Source organism: Pseudorca crassidens, chromosome 15, assembly GCF_039906515.1.
Source record: "Pseudorca crassidens isolate mPseCra1 chromosome 15, mPseCra1.hap1, whole genome shotgun sequence".
In the NCBI taxonomy this organism is placed as follows: domain Eukaryota; kingdom Metazoa; phylum Chordata; class Mammalia; order Artiodactyla; family Delphinidae; genus Pseudorca; species Pseudorca crassidens.
Genome location: NC_090310.1, coordinates 66,244,893 through 66,266,301, shown reverse-complemented (window position 1 = coordinate 66,266,301; position 21,409 = coordinate 66,244,893). Strand labels below are relative to the sequence as shown.

Sequence of the window (21,409 nt, the reverse complement as noted above, 5' to 3'; positions counted from 1 at the left end):
CCCTCCCAACCACAGCCACCAGGATGAAGTCCCGCCCTCTCTGCTCTGTTGGGGACACACATGCTCTACCCCTTGCTCTCCCCCAACCTCAGTAACCAAGACCCAGGAAATAGCTGAGCACAAGATGTGACTGTTGGAGGAGGGGGGCAGGAAATCGGCGTTCCTAGGTAGCTCTGCAGCACTGACACTCGGTGTGGACTTGGGAAAACCTGCCCTCTCAGTCTCCAATCTCGCCACCCTTCCCTTGGAGGTGCTAGGTCAACTCCATGTTTCAGGGAGCCTTTAAGTTTTGCTCTCACCCCACCTCCACCCCACCTCTCACCACCTCCTGCCCAAAGGAAAGCATAAGAGGTTAAACCCACCAGTATGCAGGGCCCCTGCTGGACAGGGCTTCTGTGTCAGGGGCTGCCTTGCCGGAATCTGTTCTGTCAGCACTAGTGCCAGCCGGGGACACGGGGCCCACAGGCCAGACTATTTGGGGGGCTGATGATTCTATCAACTTTTCCCAAGGGCTCAGAACCCAGTTCAGAGACCACTCCCAAGGCCTGCAAGACTCAGAAGCCAACCGCTTGGCAGGAAGGGACCCTGGCATCAGTCTGGGCTTTTGTGAGCATGGGACACATGGGCCAGGCAGGTGCCCTACAAACGTCAGAGACTGTTCTCGTATCTCAACCAATCCCCTCCCTTGGTAGACAGGGAGGAGGAGGCCCAGAAAGAGGCAGGGACCGGACCAAGGTCACACAGCAAGGCCATGGCAGAGAGGGAACCCCTCAGCCCAGGGCTTCCAGAACCTACTTCCTCCCACAGCACATTTTCCCAAATTCAAAATCATGCATCCCACGGGGGAGCCGAGAGACACCTTCCTCGCCACTGCTTGGAAACTGCCAGAGACTGCTACGAAGTTCTGCCGTTCAAAACGGATCATGTGTATACCTGCTCTGTTTGCCTCTGTGTCCTAGCACATTGGGCAGTGCCTGGCGTAGGGCAGGAACTCAGTGCACACTGGTTGACTAAATCAAGACTCAGTGGCGGATTGACTGGAAGCAGAATCTACTTCTAGGCCCCAGCCCTGGGGGTGGGGTGGGGAGCCGGAAACAGAAGCGAGAAACGGAAGAGGCTCAGGATCCAGGCAGGCTGCATTGAACAAGCAGGGACACTGTTGGCCCACAGCTTCAGAAATCCTGGGCCCCAAAGTGAGAGACAGGTTGCCCCCAATCACCCTGAATGTATGGACTTAAAGACCTGTGGCGGGGGGGCGGGTAACTTCCCTGGCGGTCCAGTGGTTAAGACTCTGCACTTCCACTGCAGGGGGCGCAGGTTCGATCCTTGGTTGGAGAACTAAGATCCCGCATGCTGCGCGGCGCAGCCAACATAAAAGACCTGTGTGTGTGTTTCTGTGACTTGGCAAGGCCACCAAGCCAGCCACTCTGTCATTTAACTCAGTCACTTGCTCCCTCACTCTCCAAAACTTATGCGGTAAAAATGAGGGTCAGTAACAATCGTCCCCCACTTCCCTGTCGGTGCTGCCAGACCCAGAGCTGACCCCCGTAACACATTTGGCCAGGAGTCGAGCTCCCAAAGCGTGAAGACCTGAGCTAAAATCAGGGGCACGCCACTTCTCCTAAAACTCACGACTGCACTTATAAAATGGAGATGGGGGACTTCCCTGGTGGCACAGTGGTTAAAGAATCCGCCTGCCAATGCAGGGGACACAGGTTCGAGCCCTGGTCTGGGAAGATACCACATGCCGCGGAGCAGCTAAGCCCGTGCTCCACAACTACTGAGCCTGCGCTCTGGAGCCCGCAAGCCACAACTACTGAAGCCCGTGCGCCTAGAGCCCGTGCTCTGTAACAAGAGAAGCCACCACAATGAGAAGCCCCTGCTCGCCACAACTAGAGAAAGCCCGCACGCATCAACGAAGACCCAACGCAGCCAAAACTAAATAAAATTTTAAATAAATAAAATGGAGATGGTAACGCCTTCTTAAGGAATGCTCTGAAAGCCACATACAGTGATGCGTGTGAACATGCTTTGTAAAGTGTCAAAGAGATATAAGAGATTATTCATAACAATAACATTGCCACCACTAGCCCCGCTGGCCCCCAGAGAATCCCAGTCTCTAAAGGTCAGTGATCATCATCATTATGGCCACCAAAAACTGATAGGAAAATCTATCAGTTATTAAACACTTGAATCTGTCAAAGGCAGGTTGCCTGCCTTCTCTCATTTGGCCTCCATAACCTCTGAGGCAAGAATTATTATTGTGTCCATTTTACAGATGGTAAAACTGAGGCATTGAGAAATGAAATATTCAAATTCACACCATAGGTGGTGGAGCAGGGACAGACTGCACCCAAGTCTGTCTGAGTCTGGAGCTCCAGCTCATTCCACTGCCCCGTGGGAGCATGTCACCTTGCTAAAGCAACTCCCCATTTGCCAAAGCCTGACGTGGCCCAAAGCAACATAGTCACTTCTCTGACCCTTGCAGCAATAACCCTTGAGATGGGTAGGATTGGCTGATTTTGTCATCCCTGTTTGACAAATGAGGCAACTGACCCCCAGGAAAACTTGGCAACCATGTATCTCAACTCACTGATCATAGAAAAGCAGGAATACAAAGGACTGTGGAGAGTGGATCCCAAGGGGGAAACTGAGGCCTGGAGAGGGAAAGGGACCTGCCCAGGTCATTCGTTCAGACCTTTCCTGAGACCTTTCTTCATATGTGAGACACACATATGAAGAAAGCAGTGTCTGCTCTTCTAGTTTTATAATGCTGCCCCCCACTCCACGGCTAGCTGCTCCGCCCCCTTTGCATCCAGGGCCAGCAACTGACGCCAATTAACTTTCCTAGTCTGAGTCTTAGTCCCCAACTTACAAATGGGGAAACTAACTTGGTCAGCAAAGAGTTCTAGAGGCCAAAACAGTTGCCCCCGGCCCCCATAAAGCCCAGGAAGCCAGTCTCAGCGCCTTTGTTTCTTGCTGCCCCCAATCCAGGGAGGTCTGGAGGTAGAGAACGTGCCCACACTGTATTCACAGAGTTGTGCAACCATCACCACTAATTCCTGCCTGCACCCCATTTATACTTAGCAAGTGCTGAGCTTCAAGCCCCAACGCTCCTAGGAACACAGGGCTCCTCCCTGGTTTGGCCCAGATGCCAAAAGGCCAGGGCGCCCCTGGAAGAATTTCTCTGGGGCAGAAGTGGAGCAAAATGTAAACACTCAGTGGACACTGTGTTCCACTTCGTGAGACAAAGTTGTGGATTTTCTGGGAAAGGGGCCCACTATATCAGGCCAGCCCAAGCCCAAGCCTTTTCCCAGCCTTGCCTCTGTAGCTGCCCTGAACGCAACGATTGTGCTGCCCCTGGCCTCAGTTTCCCCATCTGCTCCCTGGGCAGCAGGCTGAAACATGTGCCTCCAACATTCCACAGAGGGATCTTCCCCAACAAATGTCTAATCTCATCCACCTTATCAGAAGATAAAGGCCATCCTCTTATGTCAGCCGAGATTGGCAAGAGCAGTAGGCTTGGGCTGGGTTAGGGGATGATCAAATTCAGAACTGGTGATGAAGCTTTATTCTGCAGGCCTTAGGAAGCTTGGGAAAGTTTGAACTGGGGACATGACCCCCCCAGACTGGGCCAGAAAGGGGGCTGTCCTTACAGCCATTAGCAACAGGAAGAAAGGTCAGGATTCCAGACACTGGTTTCTATCTTTTAGCTCTGCTCTGCCACTCATTAGCTGTGTGACCTTGGAGAAGTCACTTACCTTCTCTGAGTCTCAGTTAACCCATTCGCAAAATGGGGATAATTCTATCCTCCCTGCCTTACCTCTCAGGATTATGGGGGAAATCTGATGAGATGATGAATAGAAAAGGCCTTATAGGAAAAATATAAGGGACTTTGATTCTAGTCCAGGTGATAAGAGCCATGGCGATGAAGAACACCCCACCCACCACAAGAAAAAATTCCCCTGCCCTTTTCTACCTCTTTTCCCCCTACAGCAATGCTGGAATCCCTCCAAGAAGGGTCGGAGAAATCCAGGGATCCCAGAGACAAGAAGGGTCACAGAAGGAATACTGGACATCTGCGTCTTGTCAGTATGACATTTGTGAAGCCTGGCCCCCTGTCCCCGAGACAGCCCCTCTAGCTCTCAGGCAGGCAGCAAGCCAGGGGAAATGGTCAGTATCCATGTCGGGGAGAGGCTGGGGAACAGACAGGGGAGCCAGAGTCAGCATTTCCGAGCCACCACTGTGAGAGGAGTTTCTGGGCAAGAGCAGGGAGGAGGCTGTTGTGGGTGGGAGGTGTTCCCCTGTTGAGTCTCCCCCACCTCCATCCCTCCTGCAAGAGACAATGATGTTACCTTTCATGTGACAACTGTACCTGTGTCACTTTCCTCCTCTGTAAAATGGGGGTGATGAAGCCTCTGACACGCCGTGAGTCCAGTTCAGTAAACATGCCTGTCATTCTCCCATCCTATGAAACCCGGAGGCTCCCAGTGCTGACAGCTTCTTCCCCCAATTTTCCACCTGAGTTATTTAAAGAAAAAATCTGAAGGCACTTTCAGGACAGAGCCCAGGCCTTGAGGGCGTTATCCATCTCCTGACAAGGTAGATGAGATCTGCTGTGTGTTGAAGGGGCGGGGGGAAGGAAAGGGGGCCTCTCCGTGGGTCAGAGGTACATGTTTCAGCCTGCTGGCTGGGGAGGGGATGGGGAATACTACTGTTCACCAAGGCTCTTAGAAACAATCCTGGTTCCTTGAGCCTGTGTTGCCTGGAGGAAAGGCTGACCCCTGGGCAATGGACCACAGGGGAGCACTCTTCCCATCACTCGCCACCAGGAATGAAGGACTGACACCTGTTGGTGCCCAGATGCCCTTGTCCACCATCTATGTGGGATAAAAGGTGAAGGATCTGGACACCTGTGTGCAGCTGGAGATGATCAAACTTCTTCACATCTCTGAAGAGAATAGTATGGAAGGAGGGGTCTTTCTGGGAAGCCTGAAAGATGCGCTAGTCACCCTCCCCAACCCCAGCTCTTTAGTTCTGGCCAAACTGAACCACTGCTGCTTCTCCCTTCCACGCCTTTTCCCAGGCAGCTCCTGGAGAGCCCTCCCTGAACCAAACGTCCCAATCCAGCTCCGTCCAAGGCCTAGATCAAATGTCCCCTCCTCCCGGAAGCACATTTTGACTGCTGTGCCCCACGCTGCCCCCCTGTTTCTCTGAGCATCAGTTTCCTGTCCCTCTCCAGTGGCAATGTGCACTGTTGACTGTGTCACAGCCAACACCTGCACACATTTATTTATTCCCCTCTGGGGGGCACAGGTGATTGCAGTGGTTTCTGGCACAGGCTCAGAGCTAGGCAAACCTGAACTCAAAGGCCAGCTTTGCCATTTATTAGCCACCTGACCATGGGAGAGTCACTTCTCTCTGAGCCTCAGTTTCCTCTGGAAAATGGGGGCAATAATAGTACCTACTCCACAGAGCTGTTCTTGCAATTAAATGAGACAATGAACATTAAGTGCTCAGCACAGAGCCTGGCACAGCTTGGGAGCTCAGTAATGTGACTTATTTGTTATGGTGACCCTTCAGGCAAGTTCACAGATGAGTTTTCTTTCTTTCTTTCTTTCTTTCTTTCTTTCTTTCTTTCTTTCTTTCTTTCTTTCTTTCTTTCTTCCTTTCTTTCTTTCTTTCTTTTCTTTCTTTCTTTCTTTCTTTCTTTCTTTCTTTCTTTCTTTCTTTCTTTCTTTCTTTCTTTCTTTCTTCCTTCCTTCCTTCCTTCCTTCCTTCCTTCCTTCCTTCCTTCCTTCCTGCCTTCCTTCCTTCCTTCCTTCCTTCCTTCCTGCCTTCCTTCCTTCCTCCCTCCCTCCCTCCCTCCCTCCCTCTCTTTCTTTCTTTCTTTTTTATTTTTAATAATCTACACTTTTTTAAAAAAAGAAATATTTATTTATTTATTTGGTTGCACCGGGTCTTAGCTGCAGCAGATGGGTTCCTTAGCTGTGGCTGACGGGGTCCCTAGTTGCAGCTCACCGGCTCCTTAAGTTGCAGCATGTGGGCTCCTTAGTTGCAGCCCACGGGCTCCTTAGTTGTGGCATGCAAATTCTTAGTTGCAGCATGCATGTGGGATCTAGTTCCCTGACCAGAGATCGAACCCAGGCCCCCCACATTGGGAGCATGGAGTCTTATCCACTGTGCCACCAGGGAAGTCCCACAGATGAGTTTTCTTTACATCTCCTGAAAAGCCTACCACAGAGATACACAACGGATGAATGGATATCTATGGAGGTGGATCTGTGTGCAACATAAGGAAGACTTTCTCTACTCCCAGAGCAGAATAACCTGGGCCTGGGCTGTCTCTGCAGATCATGAGCTCCATGTCACGGAGCAGCATGCAAGTAGATGTAGGATCCACTTGAACTGCTGACGGGAGGCAGTAGACATAGTGATCAGAGCGTGAGCTCTGAAGACAGACTCCTTGGACTTGAACCCCAGCTTCTCCGCTTACTCAGTGTGTGACCTTCACTAGCTATGCCTCGGTTTTCCCATCTATAAAATGGGGAGAGTAATGGCACCTACCCAAAGGATTGTCATGAGGATTAAATGAAATAATACATGAAAAACAATAGACCATGCTCAGCATAGAGAGAGTAATTCAATAAACATTACCTGTTGTTATCATTGTTGATATTTGTATTACTATTACTGAAGAGAGGAGTTATGGTACTTTGCAGGCCTATAAGCTACTCATTCTCCTATAACCCAAGATTCCGCTAACATGTGCGTATGTTCTCATGGCTCTGTCCACTCCCCCTTCTTCTGGTGTTAGCTCTGCTCCTCCATTTGCTACACAGGTAGACAATTGACCCAGGCCGGGCCACTATAGGGAATGTCCCTATCCCCAGCAACAATGATTGAACCAATCAGAGTCCTTCCCTTGGGTTGATATATAGATCCTAGAAGAAAAATAGTTCCCTCTTTCTGTTTGGGTTGCTAAGCTGGGGCAGTGGACAGCCAGTTCCTCATAAGGGCAGAGAGGAGAGACAAGCCGTGATGGGAGAGAGATGGGGAGTCTATCTGATTCTTCATCCTTCAGTTCTATGAACTGCCCCAGGATCCACTGAAGTCCACTTTGAAGTTCAAAGCCACTTTGAATAGAGTTTTTGTCATTTGTTTCTGAACAATCCAGGCCCAATTATACAGGCTCTGACCAAGACTTAGTCTGTGCTGGCCATGGGCAGGGCAGGGCAGAGGCAGCATTATGACTGCTCCTGTGTGTTCCAGCACAATCCCTGTCATCTGGGCTGCAAAGGACAGTCCGCAAAGCATGTTCTAAAGAATCATCCTGACCCAACGGCCTTCACACACTGCTTCCCAGAGCCCTGGGAATCTGCAGAGGCACCTCCAAAAACACCCACAGAACAAAGGGCAGTAAGGAGGGCAACAAGATTCTGTGTAAATTGCTGCGAATTCAACCACAGCAGTTCTGTCGCGAATGCGTACGTATCGGGATTCTGCTGCCCCCAGAGATCTGAAATACCTTATTCTAACGGACGCTCAGAAGACTATTAAGAAGTAACCAAGACTGCTGTGTCTACCCCCATTCTCCAAAAAAGAAAACTGAGGCCCAGAAAGGGGAAACGATGAGGCCGAGGCCACAGAGCACGTCAGTGTCAGCGCACGCACTTGAACGCAGGGCTCTGGACTCGCAGGCCAAACGAACTCCACTGCACCAGGCTGCCTGTGAAAATCTATCATCTCTCACATTTCCTGTCTCCTCTGGTAAACTGATGGTAGTTAATATCTAGAGTCTCACCTTTCTCAGCTCTGACTCCTGCAGAGCTGCCTGCCTCTGAGCCTGGCTCCTGGGAGGGCTCCAGAAGCTCAAGGAACTTGTGGAATAAATGTATGAACCGACCGCGACCTTCCCCCTACCATGTACACAGACACTCAGTTCCCCTTCTCCCCACGCATTTGCCCAAACGTCAGGGAAAGCCTGGCAGGCCCCCTCCTGGGAACTCCTAATCCACCTCCTCTGTCCTGGCTGTTCCGTGACTGTGGACAGAGGATTCCTTGTTCGCAGTGCTTCCTGCCCAGAGATCTCTGTGGGGCCCATGCGCTGGCAGGAAAGAGTCAAATCTCTCCTTTAAACTGGCGTTAAAGCACCTCTGTCCCTACCACCCCCGGGAGCAACATGCTCCCAGCTCTGTTAGGCATCTGTTCTACCTGCCCTGGCCTGGCTCAGCCCCACCTCAACGCCCATAGCCTCTGCTCCCTACACATACACACACACATACGCACACACACAGGAGAGTTCCCCTAGGTACAGAGGTGCCTCACATCTAATCAACAGTAAAAACCAGAGGATTCTAGAATGACAACATCACAGCCCTGGCAGTTGTGCTTTACTAGTAACCCCACAATGACATTTGCATAATACTTCACAATTTCCCAATCAGTATAACTTCATTGGCCCAGTTCCCTCTCCACACCCTCACCCTGCCAGTGTCACGGAACCCGGGAGGTGGAAAGGGGCTCTGACATGTCCCAGGCCAGCAGTTTGCAAAGTGTCTTGCACAGAGCCCAGGACGGGTTTCCGTCATTGTCTGAGGGCTGCTGGTGCTGTGGACTTAGCCAGTTAGAGTCCCCCGGCCCACCCCAACTTCGACCACGGCTGCAATCCCACCCCTCTATTGTTTTGTACACTGAGATTCTCTGGGGTTCATTTGAAAAGGGGATTTCACTGCTGGAAAGTCTGAAAGCAACTCATTTACTCTGAGCCCACCTCCCCGCCCTGACAATGTATATATGACCCTGAGGCCAACAGGGAGGGACGTGGCTGCCCCAGGTCACGCAGGAGTCAGTGGCAGAACAGAACGAAAACACCCTCTTCTGAATCTAGTCTACAACCTCACAGTGGTTAAGCAAAAGAAAACAAGGTCTGCAAGTCAGCAGATCCGGCTTCCAGGTCCGAGGCCACCCGTCCCCAGCCGTGGTGGACAGATCAGCAATTTGGGCAAAGCGTGCTGCCTAGCACAGAGGTGCTTAATGAATACCCACTGCAGTCCCTCCTCAAAACAAGCCAAAACCAGAGATGACCCTCAGCACCGCCCCGCTTTTTCAAACCCACCAGGAATCTGTGGCCTAGACAAATCCTCTCGCCTCCCCAGCAGTAAAATATATTAAAACAGCCTGAGGGCTGACAGACCAAATTTGTCCAACCCGAGCAAAAGAGCCAGGATGAGGCTGAGCCTCTGTAACACTCACCCCTGCTGCGACCACACCGGCTCCCTGGGGGTAAGGACGGCAGTCAGGCACCTGGAAGGAGGAAACGGTGTTAGCACCTCCGAACTGAGTTCGTGGACCCAGCGTGGAGCTGGAAACTGAGAGGCTGGCATTTGACTCTCTGAGGAACCTTTGGGAAGTTGCTGAACCTGTTACACAGAAAGGCCTGTGTGACGATGCAGAGCAAAAGGGAAAGTAACAAATATGAAACTGGAGCGGCCAGGAGGGGCCAGGCCATGAAGGGCCTTGGAGGCCGAGGTAAAGAATTCAGTCCTGAGTCTAAGAGCAATGAGAAACCATTGACCTGTAGGGTCGAGAATGGACTGGAAACAGGCAAGAGTAGCTTTAGGCATGTGAGTTAGGAGGCTGTTGTGGCTGTCTGGGGACATGTGACAAGGGCCCAGGCTGGGGTGGGGACAGCAGAGCTCGGATGAGGTGGATGGATTCCAGAGCTCTTTTGAGCGGTGGTATCTCCAGACTTCGGCGGTGGACCAGATCTGGGGGGATAAGGGAGAGAGAGGTCTGCCAACCTCTCAGGTGCCTGTTTCATGTCAGTCCCCTGGTCTCCAGCACCCAGGACGAGCCACACCCATTGTTCTCTCAACCTGGCCTATCCTTAACTCAGTTTCCCCATCTGTCAAATAAACATGGTTGGGGACTTCCCTGGTGGCACAGTGGTTAAGAATCCACCTGCCAGTGCAGAGGACATGGGTTCAATCCCTGGTCTGGGAAGATCCCACATGCTGCAGAGCAGCTAAGCCCGATGCACCCCAGCTACTGAGTCTGCGCTCTAGAGCCCATGAACCACAACTACTGAGCCCGCCTCCACAACTACTGAAGCCCGCATGCTCTAGGGCCCATGTGCCGCAACTACTGAGCTCGCGTGCTGCAACTACTGAAGCCCACGCACCTAGAGCCCGTGCTCCTCAACAAGAGAAGCCACCGCAATGAGAAGCCCACACACCACAACGAAGAGTAGCCCCTGCTCGCCGCAACTAGAGAAAGCCGGCCCGTAGCAGCAAAGGCCCAATGCAGCCAAAAAATAAATTTAAAAAAAATTTTAAAATAAAATAAACATGGTTGGACTCAGGGGTCCCTAAGGTCTTTTTAGCATTAATGTTCTGTTCTGGTCTAATTCACTCACAGAGTATTTAAGCCCCTTTTCAATCATCTTTAAGCCCCAACTGCAGGCCTGGCCTAGTACACAGTGGGCAGGATCGTTGGAGGGAGCATCCTCGGGGCCCCTGGAGTCACACACTTAGAACAGTTATCTCCAGGTGAGATGAAGTATTTCCGCTTCACGTAGAACACAAGAACTGAGCAAATAGGAAGACCACCTGGGCTGAGCTTGGAACAGCAGAAGCAGAAGCTGTGTGCCCGAGCAACTTGTTCCTGCCCCCGCTCCAGAGGTCGGTAGGGGCCTCAGGACATTGTCACTGCAGCTGTAACATCCATCACCCAGCGGCTTACGACCTGGTTCCCCATCCACTGTTTCCCAGAGCCCAGGCTCACCCTGGGGGCCAGGTACCGAGGGACCTGGGAGGCAGTGCAGGACAGTGGTTTAAGCTGGGGCTCCGCAGCCATGCAGACCGGTTTGAATTCTGCCCCCACCTCTTTCTAGCAAAGTGGCCTGGGGCAAGTCACCTCACTTCTCTGAGCCTCGGTTTCCTCATTTGGAAAGGAGTCATAGTGTCTGCTTCCAGGGCTAACGGGAGGATTAAATGAGACGCTACATGTGGAGAACTCAGCACAGTTCCCTATCACAACAATCCAGGAGGAGTCGCCATTTACGGATGTGGACACTGGGACCCAGGGAGTTGAAATGACTCACTGAAGATCATTAGAGAATCAGCACAGGGGTGAGACCCAGAGCTCAGGGTCTTAACTGCACGGTTATATGCTAACCATTTGGGTTCCTCTTTTTTTATTATTTATTTTAAAATTTTATTTATTTTATTTTTGGCTGTGTTGGGTCTTTGTTACTGTGTGCGGGCTTTTCTCCAGTTGCAGCGAGCGGGGGCTACTCTTCGTTGCGGTGCGTGGGCTTCTCATTGCGGTGGCTTATCTTGTTGCGGAGCACGGGCTCTAGGCACACGGGCTTCCGTAGTTGTGGCGTGCAGCCTCAGTAGTTGTGGCTCGTGGGCTCTAGAGCGCAGGCTCAGTAGTTGTAGTGCTCAGGCTTAGTTGCTCCGCAGCATGTGGGATCTTCCCGGTCCAGGGCTCAAACCTGTGTCCCCTGCATTGGCAGGTGGATTCTTAACCACTGCACCACCCGGGAAGCCCCTGGGTTCCTCTTTTTTAGATGAAGATGTTGAGACGAAAAAATTACAAGTGACTTGACCAGAGCCACAGAGGGAATTCATGGTAGAAGAAGGATTTGAACCTAGGCCTTCTTGATGAAAAATCCCCTGGTCTCCCCCACGGCTATCCAGAAAGTAGATGTGTGTGGAGAAGCTTCAGATTTCAGGGCCCTTTAAACCTGGAACAGGGACAAATGCAAATCTGGGCAGATGGAGTGAGGGTGGTGGTGAAGCTACCTTGAGAGGAAACCAGAAGGAGCGGGTGAAACAAAAGCCTCTTTCTCAGCGCTCACTGGGGACTGGGCAGGAGAGGAGGGGCTGACAAGCAGGGCCATCCGTCCCGCCAGGGCCGAGCTGAGGGCTGGATCTAAACAAACAGAAACAGTTCCAGCTTGGCCACCAACTTGCTGGCTGATCCTAGGGAGGTCACACACACACATACACACACTCAGGTCTCTGTTTCTTCAACTCAAGAATGAGACAGTTGTACTGAATGGTGTCGAGATCCCTTGCAGTTATAGAAGACTATTCATAACCATTTCTCATAAGCGCCAGACTCCTGGTCAGGCCCTGCTCTCACAAGCCCCAGAGGGGGACTCTTAACGCTGGCTCCAATATTCCTACAATAGGCATGGGAAGTCCTGCATTCAGGTTCTGGCTATATAGCCAGGTCACTTCCCCTCAACAGGCCTCACCTTCCTCATCTATAAAATGGGCACACATCTTTGCCTGATCACCTATAGAACCAGAAGATCCAAGGAGCTACCCCTAAAGGCAAGCAATCCCCACCCCAGCTCCCACCCTCAATCTCTTTTAACTCCTCCTTTCCCTCTGACCCATGTCCCATTTGGACAAATGGAATAACTGAATCCAAGCTGATAGATGCAACAGCACTAGCAACAACTCCCACAACCAGGAGTAGTAGTCACCACTGCCACAGCTAAGACTCTGCCGTGCAAATGTGCAGGCACTGTGCTAAGCGTGCACTTGGATTATATCTCAGGTGATCCCCTCCATCAACGAGATAAATCCCACCCTTAGCCTAGATTTACAGATGATAGACTAAGGTTCAGCAAAGTGAAGTGACTTGCCTAAGGTCACCCACAGAGCAAGTGCATAGCATGGCCACCCAGACAGGGGCTCTTCATCTGACACCAGAAGCCCTGATCTTATCTTTGAGGCTATGGAGTTATTCTGCGTAACATTCCACCATGGAGTGTGGCCCAGGTATGGGGGGTGGTGAGTGGGGGAATATCTCGACTTCACCTTCACCCCCAAACCTCCCCGAATAACTAGGCTCTATTTTCTTGTATGATTATTCAAATGTGTCCAACTCAACTTAGGGTAGAACAGAGCTGTCCAATCAAAACATAATACAAGCCAAATATGTAATTTAAAAGTTTCCAGTAGCCACATTTAAAAGAGTACAAAGGAGTGGGTGAAATTAATTTTAATAGTATATTTATTTATTTTTATTTTTTTTTATTTATTTTTTTTTTTGCGGTACGCGGGCCTCTCACTGTTGTGGCCTCTCCCGTTGCGGAGCACAGGCTCCGGACGTGCAGGCTCAGCGGCCATGGCTCACGGGCCCAGCGGCTCCGCGGCATGTGGGATCCTCCCGGACCGGGGCACGAACCCGCGTCCCCTGCATCGGCAGGCGGACTCTCAACCACTGCGCCACCAAGGAAGCCCTAATAGTATATTTATTTAACAGGTCATCAATATCAAAAGTATTATTGAGGGAATTCCCTGGCAGTCCAGTGGTTAGGACTCTGCGCTTCCACTGCTGGGGGCCCAGGTTCAGTCCCTGGTTGGGGAACTAAGATCCCACAAGCCTTGAGACCCACCCCCACCAAAAAAGAAAAAATCCAAAAGTATTACTGAAATATTTTACAATCTTTTTTTTCATACTAAGTCTTCTAAATCCAGTGTACACCTTACGCTTACAGCACATCTCAATTCTCACACTAAATTTTCATCAGATATTTACAGTGTCTTAGCCTTGACAATTGAAAAAGTGTTTGCACAAATCTAAGTTCACAAACATACACAGAAGTTTTCCAATAACTGGAATATTCTTTTTAATTTTTAAATTAACTAAAATTAAATAAGATTACAAATTCAGTTCCTCGGTGACACCAGCCACATTCCAAGTGCTCAGTAGTCTCACGTGGCTGGTGGCTACCGTATGGGGCAGCTCTAACAGTCAAGTCCTAGAGGGCGGGACTGGTGGCCTCCTTGGCCCTAAGCCAGAGCTAGGCCTCCCAAAATAAAGTTGAATGTCAATAGAATGGTGTCTACTTATTCCAACCCCCTACGGAGCCTGATATTAATATCGACCTCTGGTGCCTTTATACTTACAGCGCGGGTGACAAAGGGACAGAGTACCCATTGCTCAGATGGCACTATGGCTCCGAGAGATGGGCCATCACTCCAAGGTCCCCCAGGTTTGACCCACAGCCTGTCTGACTTGGAAGCCTAAGCTCTGTCCCTAAAGCTTGGCAGGGGCCCGGTCTGGGGCTCAGGCTTCTAGCCTTTGCCACTAAATTCCCTCCTGTCCCAGTCTAAATGGCAAAGAATGGCCCCTAACAGGATAACCAGTGAAGAGGGGAAAGGGAAGGAAGTGGCATGGGCTGCACTGGGTGACGGTCCTGCACACAGGGCTTAGGCCGCTAGGGTACAATTCCCAACCCTCCCCACCCCTACCCAGCAGGAGGCAAAGCCAGCAAGGTTCACTGGCTGCCTGCCCTCTGGGTTGGGTCTCCTAGGCTCGGCGCCATGCCCTCCCCCACATCTCGCCCAAGAACACTCACCCAGAGGCCCCTGGACTAGGGCCAGAGCCTGTACTCACCTCCCAGGGTCACCTCAGCTGGAGTCAAGGGAAAGGATCCAAGGGGCAGTCCACCTCTCACCCCCCGGGGAGGAGGGGAGGAGCAGGCCCTGGCGGCAGATTCCAGAGTAGGGACAGGGTGGCAGGTATAGGCCAGAAAAACCTGGGCAGCTCCACCCCTCTCCTGGGGGGCACAGCTAGCAGTCAGCCCTCTCCCTGCAGCCTAACCAGGTGAAACTCTCGCCAGTTATTAGGTTTAACAATTAACTCTGATTGGTTTCCATTTCAGCAGGAGGCAGTTCCAGCAAAAAGTACCATCTGGGGCTTCCCTGGTGGCTCAGTGGTTGAGAGTCCGCCTGCCGATGCAGGGTACACGGGTTCGTGCCCTGGTCCGGGAGGATCCCACATGCCGCAGAGCAGCTGGGCCCGTGAGCCATGGCCGCTGAGCCTGCGCTCCGGAGCCTGTGCTCCGCAACGGGAGAGGCCACAACAGTGAGAGGCCCGCGTACAGCAAAAAAATAAAAAATTTTAAAAAAAAGTCCCATCTGGGGTAGATGGACTTGGAAGGGGATAGAGGGGAAGGGCTTGGTGTGAAGGGAGAAAGGGGTGTTTAGTGAAGCAACCCACTTCCTCCTTCTGGTCCCAACCTACCAGTGTGGGGCAGCTAAGGGGTGACAGCATAAGTTCTATAAGGTCACAGACAGCTCCTGGCACATAGTAGGTGCTCAATAAATATTTCTAATTAACAAATAAGGGGGTGGAGTGATGGAGGAGAAATGAAGGAAGGCAAAAGTTCACTTGTCCTGGGTCCTTGCTGAGACCAAGCTGGGCTGAGAACCAGGAGGGCAGCCACCCAGGACATGCCAGGAAATGGCTTTGAAGTCCCCCAGCCCTGGCGCTGCTCTTCCTAGCTGTGACCTTTGCAGCCCTCATTCTTCCCCATAAACAAGGGGTGACAGATAACACTACGGTATCACCTACAGGGCTGTACAAGGCCAGGCCCAAGAGGCTGGGATGCTCTGTGCCGCTGTAATATAGTCTTGTCTCTCGCTGCTTGGCAACAGCCTCCTCTTCTCAGGCCACCCCCTGAACTCCCCCACATCCCAATATTCCCCTGGATCCCACCTATGTGGCCCTTTTTCCTTTCCGGGAAGGAAAGCCCGGGATGATGACGGCTCCAGCCCACTCACATCCTACTCACCTGGGATCACACACACACCCTGGCAACCGACGGCTCCTAATTTGGCATTTGTTTGTCATTTACACCCCTCCTTGGGCCCCCTCCTCGGGCCCCCTCCTCACCCTCTTCCCCTAACCTAGGCCTACAAACGACAAAAGCCCACACCAGGCTGGAGCAAAACTCACTGTGGCCCGTTCACTCTGCGTCCTTGGGCGGGGCCTCCCGCTTCTGGACCTCTGCTTCCCATCTGTGTAATGTGGTGGTGAGGGGGCGTGGATTAAGAGATCGCTTCTCCAGATATTTAGAGATTCTGACATTTCTGGGATCAGTTTGCGTTTTAACTTCAGACAGACCAGAGTTCAGATCCTGGCCAGGGAAACAGGCAGCCTTGATATTATGAGAAAGACTCCGAGAACAGGCCCGCAGACGCCCGGAGCTACAGCTCACCCCTGAGCATTCTCAGCTCAAGCCTGGGCAGAGGGACAAAGGCCCTGAGGGCTCACTGGGCTCTCCTACCTCCACCATAAATACCCAGCTTTTTATTTCTGCCCCACCTTTCCAGTCTTCTCTCTGTCGTTCTCAGTAGCGGCATCATGAGCTACCATTCCCCCAATTTCTTCTTGGTGAAACAAGGCTTGAAGCTCCCCCTCCATCTGGGGTGCTGACCCTAAGGCCCTTCTAAGTGGAGGTTCTAGAGCTGCCTCGGCTTCCACTCTGCCCTTTCCTGCATCCTGCCCGCATCGCTCCAAGAATGCGCCCCACTTTCCCATGCCCGGCCTGGCACTCGCCTCCTTTATCTCCACAGGGAATACCTGTCTCCCTGCTCCCCACGGCCCCCTCCCACTTCTTGCGCATCCAGCTCAAACCTCCAGCACGGAGTCTACACTGATCACTCACTCCTCAAGTCACTCAGCCATGTCTCTCCCAGACACTGCTCCCCAGAGGAGAGGCTTACCAGCCCTATGTGACCTTAAGACCCTGCAGACCAAGGAACTCCTGCAATTATTTGTCTCTGTCCCTCACCCTTGCCCCCCAGCACCGTGAGAACACAGTAGGTGCCTGCTAAAACAACGATAATAACCATTACCTGAAAAATAATGAATTATAATTGCTTATTGATCATTCATTCTTTACAATGCTCAGATCTCAGCATTTTACAGGTATCATTTCAGTTCATCCTCCCAAGCCCCCCATAGACTTGTCATTCCTACCCCTTTGTCTTCAACTGAGGAAATTGAGGCTCAGAGAGGTGAAATGATTTGCCCAAGGTCACATAGCCAGGAGATGGCAGTCATAAGACTGGAATTTAAGTTCTTATCCACCGCCCTACTTGGCCTCCCTCCAATCCACACATAAAGGAGGGGATATGTGAGAAGCTGTGACCTGCCAGTGATGGGGCTATGGGGGTCCCATAGAAACCAGCCCAGCCCAGGGCCAGAGGCAGATTCCATAAATAAAACTTCACAACCTTCTATTAGGTACCTACTCTGTGCAAAGCCCTATGCTAGGTGCTGGGAGCACAGAATATTACATGAGACATCTGGAACTCACAATCTAGCAAGAGAGACAAGCCACGTCCCAGGATAAAGTCAAGAGCAAGCAGAACTTGTCCCCAGAGGAGACCCGATAAGGTGCTAAGGGAGTGCAGAGGACAGCAAGACAAATCTCCCTGTGGGGTTGGGGACGGGAGGGCTCACAAGGCTTTGGGGGACAGAGGTTGGCATCTGAGCTGAGCCTTGACAAGGCAGGCAGGATTTCAACAGTGACTGGGGAAGGACGGGGTGTGGCATTCCTGGCAGAGATGAACCCAGGAAGTTGGGGCAAAGACACAGGTAAGCACTGGGCGTGTCCCAGGAGCCACAGCAAATGCATTCTCCAAGCCCCTCCCCTTGGCACTGGTCCCAGGTGTCTGGCCCTGAAGAGAGGCCACCATGAGCGTCCCCAGACTCCCAGGCAGCTGATTCATTCTGGTAAGCGGGCGTGGAAAGGGAGAGAGTGCTGAGTGCCTGGGCGCATGGTCTGCCAGAAGGGGCTCAAGGGGCTAGAATCCAGGCTCTGTACAGACTCTCTCAAGATGGGAGATGCTGAAGGGAGGAAGTGGCCCCACCAGAAGTGGGTGATGCTGGGGAGGAAACAAGGAAAGGGGCAAAGACTGTGAATTGGGCAGCAGTAGACCTGGCTTCAAGAACTACAGATCAAAGCTGCGTGGGACCTTGGGCTTATCCTGTCCAACCCTCATTTTTACAGCTGGGAAAACTGAGGCCCAGATAGGGGAAGAGACCGGTTCGCAGTCCCTTCGCAGCAGAACCAGCCATGTGCTGAGAGGTAGGAGAAATCTGCCTTCAATGCTTCACTCTGCCATGACCCCCCAGCGACCTTCTCCAGTCATTAGGCTCCCACTCAACAAAACAGCCCTGAAGTCGGCAGTTCTGAACTTTTCTGGGTCGTGACTCAGAGACTCACGTGGTGCCTGTGGATCCTTTCCCAAGGACAGGGAACACTCTGAGAATTGTGCATGCCGTTTCGGAAGTTCACAAACATCTGAGACCAGCGTTCCCCGAGGGCAGTCTGAGAACCCTCTGTGTCCCAGTCACCTCGACTGGAACCTATTAAAACAGGCTGATTCCAGGGCCCCCACCACGTGGTGCTCAGCCGCTCTCCTTTTAGCTGGTTCACAGATTGAACATAGAGAGGGCTCTGTGGCTAGAAGTTTTAAAGCCACTGCTCATTAATCAAGGTCCCTTCTGGTTGAGCCACCTGCTCAAGCTGGCCCTGGTCATGGTCATGGTCGTGGTGAGGGTGAGAGGAGGCCCAGCAAGCTGACTGCAGCTGGCTAGGTTCTGAATTGACGTTCTGAGATCAGCAGCCCTGCCTGGGAGAGAGTCCGGACTCCTGGGCTGCACTTGGGGCGGGAGGAGGGTTCCTATCAACCCCAGCCTAAAGGCTCTTTTCCTCTCTCCAGACTCTCACTCCAGCCCTCAGCCAGGTCCGGCTCCCTTCCTTTTCCTTTCTACACAACTCTGCTCCTGAATCTCCGTTTCCTGGCTGCAGCCTCTGCCTCCCTCCCCTCCATCACCGAGCCTGACAGAGGACCTCCAAGCCCCCAAGCACCCTTCTGAGGAGATAAAACTATCATGCTTTGCAGATGATAAGCTCATTTAATTGGGAGACTCAAGATAATCAATGAAGAACTGAGGTGGCCAGTGACAAAACAACATCTAAAGAAAAAGCCAAGCGCCTGCAGTCCTGCCCTGTTACCTGCTCTTGACGCAGCATCTCTCCAACAGGTGGGCAGCTGCCTAGAACCAGAGGGGCTCAGAGCCTTGTCCTTCCTGGTAGGAAGGCCAGTCCCTGATGGGGTGACAGCATAGGTTTAGGAAGCAGGAGACCCCACTCTCTGAGCCAAGAATCTGTTCTCCAAATTTGAGCAAGTGTGCATCCCTCTGTGGACCCCTAAACGTTCTCACAGCCTCCATCCGGGGCAGTATAGGAAAGACTCCAGACCACCTGTGGGCTTTGGCTAGATCTGGCTTTAAATCCAACTGTGCCACTTGCTGGCTGAGGACTGGGTAGGCCTTGGGCAAGTTATTTAGCCTCCTTTAATAAAGTGGGGACCGTAATCTCTGCCTCACTGGGTAGTTGCAAGGATTAAAAGACGTAAGGCGCATAAACCACTGAGCACGGGGCCTGGCACATGGTGAGCCAATAAACGTAAGCACTTGTTTATCAGTCACCAGAGCGAGCCTCTGACGAGGAAGACTCTAGGCTTTCTAATTCTTAGGTGGCCTCAAGCAACCCCCAAACCACCCACCGGAACTGGGTCTGGAGGCTTTATCTTTAGAGCTTTAACCCAGAGAGATGATGGGGAGAGAGAGGAGGGGGAGGTAGGGGAAGGGAGAGAAAGAAGACTGAGAAGAGGAGGGAGGAAGGGAAAGGAAAATCAAGGGTGGGGGCGGCCTGGCTTCCCCAGCTTGGGGGAAAGGAAGATGACTTCAGGGAAGCTGCCAACACAGGATAAGCCTTCTCTCCTTCCCGGAGCCTCCCCAGGCCCGCCAAGGCAAGGCTTAAAGGGACACAGTCTGCTGAGAAGCACCGCCCTGGCTGTCAGCAGGGACACTGAAGCCTTGGGTTACCTCCAGGCTCTGGCTCCCCACGCGGCTGCTGCCTGCCCATGACGGCCTCCTCCCCTGGAGCAGGCAGAGACGGCCAGAGCCAGGCTGAGAACAAAACCACTTGCCCATTCAGCCTGCAGAGGCACTACTCGCTCACTTAGGACTCAGGGACCCCCTTGTGGATTCTGATCCTGACTCAGCAGGACTCCCCCCACTGGGTCCCCACCTCCGGGTCCCATGCGGAGCCCTCTCCAGGCCTCTACCTGCCCCAAGGTCCTGCTTCGGAGGCTGAAGTTGCGACTAGGGAAAAAGCACCATTCAGACTCTAAACAGGAACAACAAACGAGGTGTTCCGATTGCCACTGACCAGCTGTGTGACCTGAGGGGTGTCACTTCCCTCAGAGCGTGTTTCCTTCCTCTGGCTAATGAGGGCAACGGAGGACGAGGAGTTTCTCTAAGGTTCTCCCAACTCCGACAGCAGCTATCCTACTGGTAGGATACCTTGGAGCACAAAGGGGCAAAGAGGACTTGCCTCAGAAGAGGAGTGTGCCGAGCTGGGCTCTGCTGAGAGTGCCGTGGATGTGGCAATGGCCAAGGGTTATTATGAAGATGACGATTATAATTTAAAAACACAGCCACAAACTCTAAAGCAGTTTACAAAGAGCTTTCTCATTATCCCCTGGGATTCACAATCTGGTGACTTAAGTAGAGCTGGACGATGATTATTCATATTTGGCAGATAAGGAAAGTGAAGCAAGATTTAAGTGGCTTGTGACTTCCCTGGTGGCGCAGTGGTTAAGAATCTGCCTGCCAATGTAGGGGACACAGGTTCGAGCCCTGGTCCAGGAAGATCCCACATGCCGCGGAGCAACTAAGCCCATGCACCACAACTACTGAGCCTGCGCTCTGTTGCCTGAGCAACTAAGCCCATGCACCACAACTACTGAGCCCGTGAGCCACAACTACTGAGCCCATGTGCTGCAGCTACTGAAGCCCGCACACCTAGAGCCCATGCTCTGCAACAAGAGAAGCCACCACAATGAGAAGCCTGTGCACCACAACGAAGAGTAGCCCCCACTCGCCACAACTAGAGAAAGCCCGCACATAGCAACGAAGACCCAACACAGCCAAAAATAAATAAACTAATTTAAAAAAAAAAAGATTTAAGTGGCTTGTCCAGGCTACTAAGTGCAGAGAAGGGGGAGTCAAAGCAGAAGCAGTAATTACGGGATGCCTGCTGTGCGTCACCTCACTAGGCTCACTCATATCTGTTATCTTGACCAAGTGTCACCACCACAACCCGGCACTGCAGGTGCTACTGTCCCCGTTTCAGAGAAGAGGACACTGAGGCTGAGAAAAAGCCTCATGGCTGCTCCATTGCAAAGCCTGGATTGGGACCTGGGCTTGTGGGACTCCAAGACCTGCAGTCTTTTCCATCTTCCTGTATGTACTGAGTTGAATAGTGTCCCCCCAAATTCATGTCTACACAGACACTCAGAATGTGACCTTATTTGGAAATAGAGTCTTTGCGGAAGCAATGAGTTAAAATAAAATGAGGTCATGCTGGATACGGGTGGGTCCTAAACCCAAGATGACTGGTGTCCTTAGAAGAAGAGATGACACAGAGACACACCAGAGAAAGGGAAGAAAGCCATGTGACAACAGAGGCAGATGCAGCTGCAAGCTAAGGAGCTCCAAGGATTACTGGCCGCCA

The 21,409-nt window shown here is 52.1% G+C and overlaps 1 protein-coding gene across 28 annotated transcripts in view; it reads right to left on the bottom strand.

The window, feature by feature from the left end:
• The window catches only part of EPB41L1 (erythrocyte membrane protein band 4.1 like 1), a 126,378-nt gene that overhangs the window by 99,658 nt on the left and 5,311 nt on the right, over positions 1-21,409 (bottom strand). For 27 of the 28 annotated variants that reach the window (XM_067707998.1, XM_067708006.1, XM_067708009.1 and 24 more), the window contains exon 2: positions 9,256-9,306. The exons of the other annotated variant lie outside the window; for it this stretch is intronic. The gene's annotated coding sequence lies outside the window, so the exon portion shown is untranslated. The remainder of the gene's footprint in view (positions 1-9,255; positions 9,307-21,409) is intronic. 28 annotated transcript variants of the gene reach the window in all.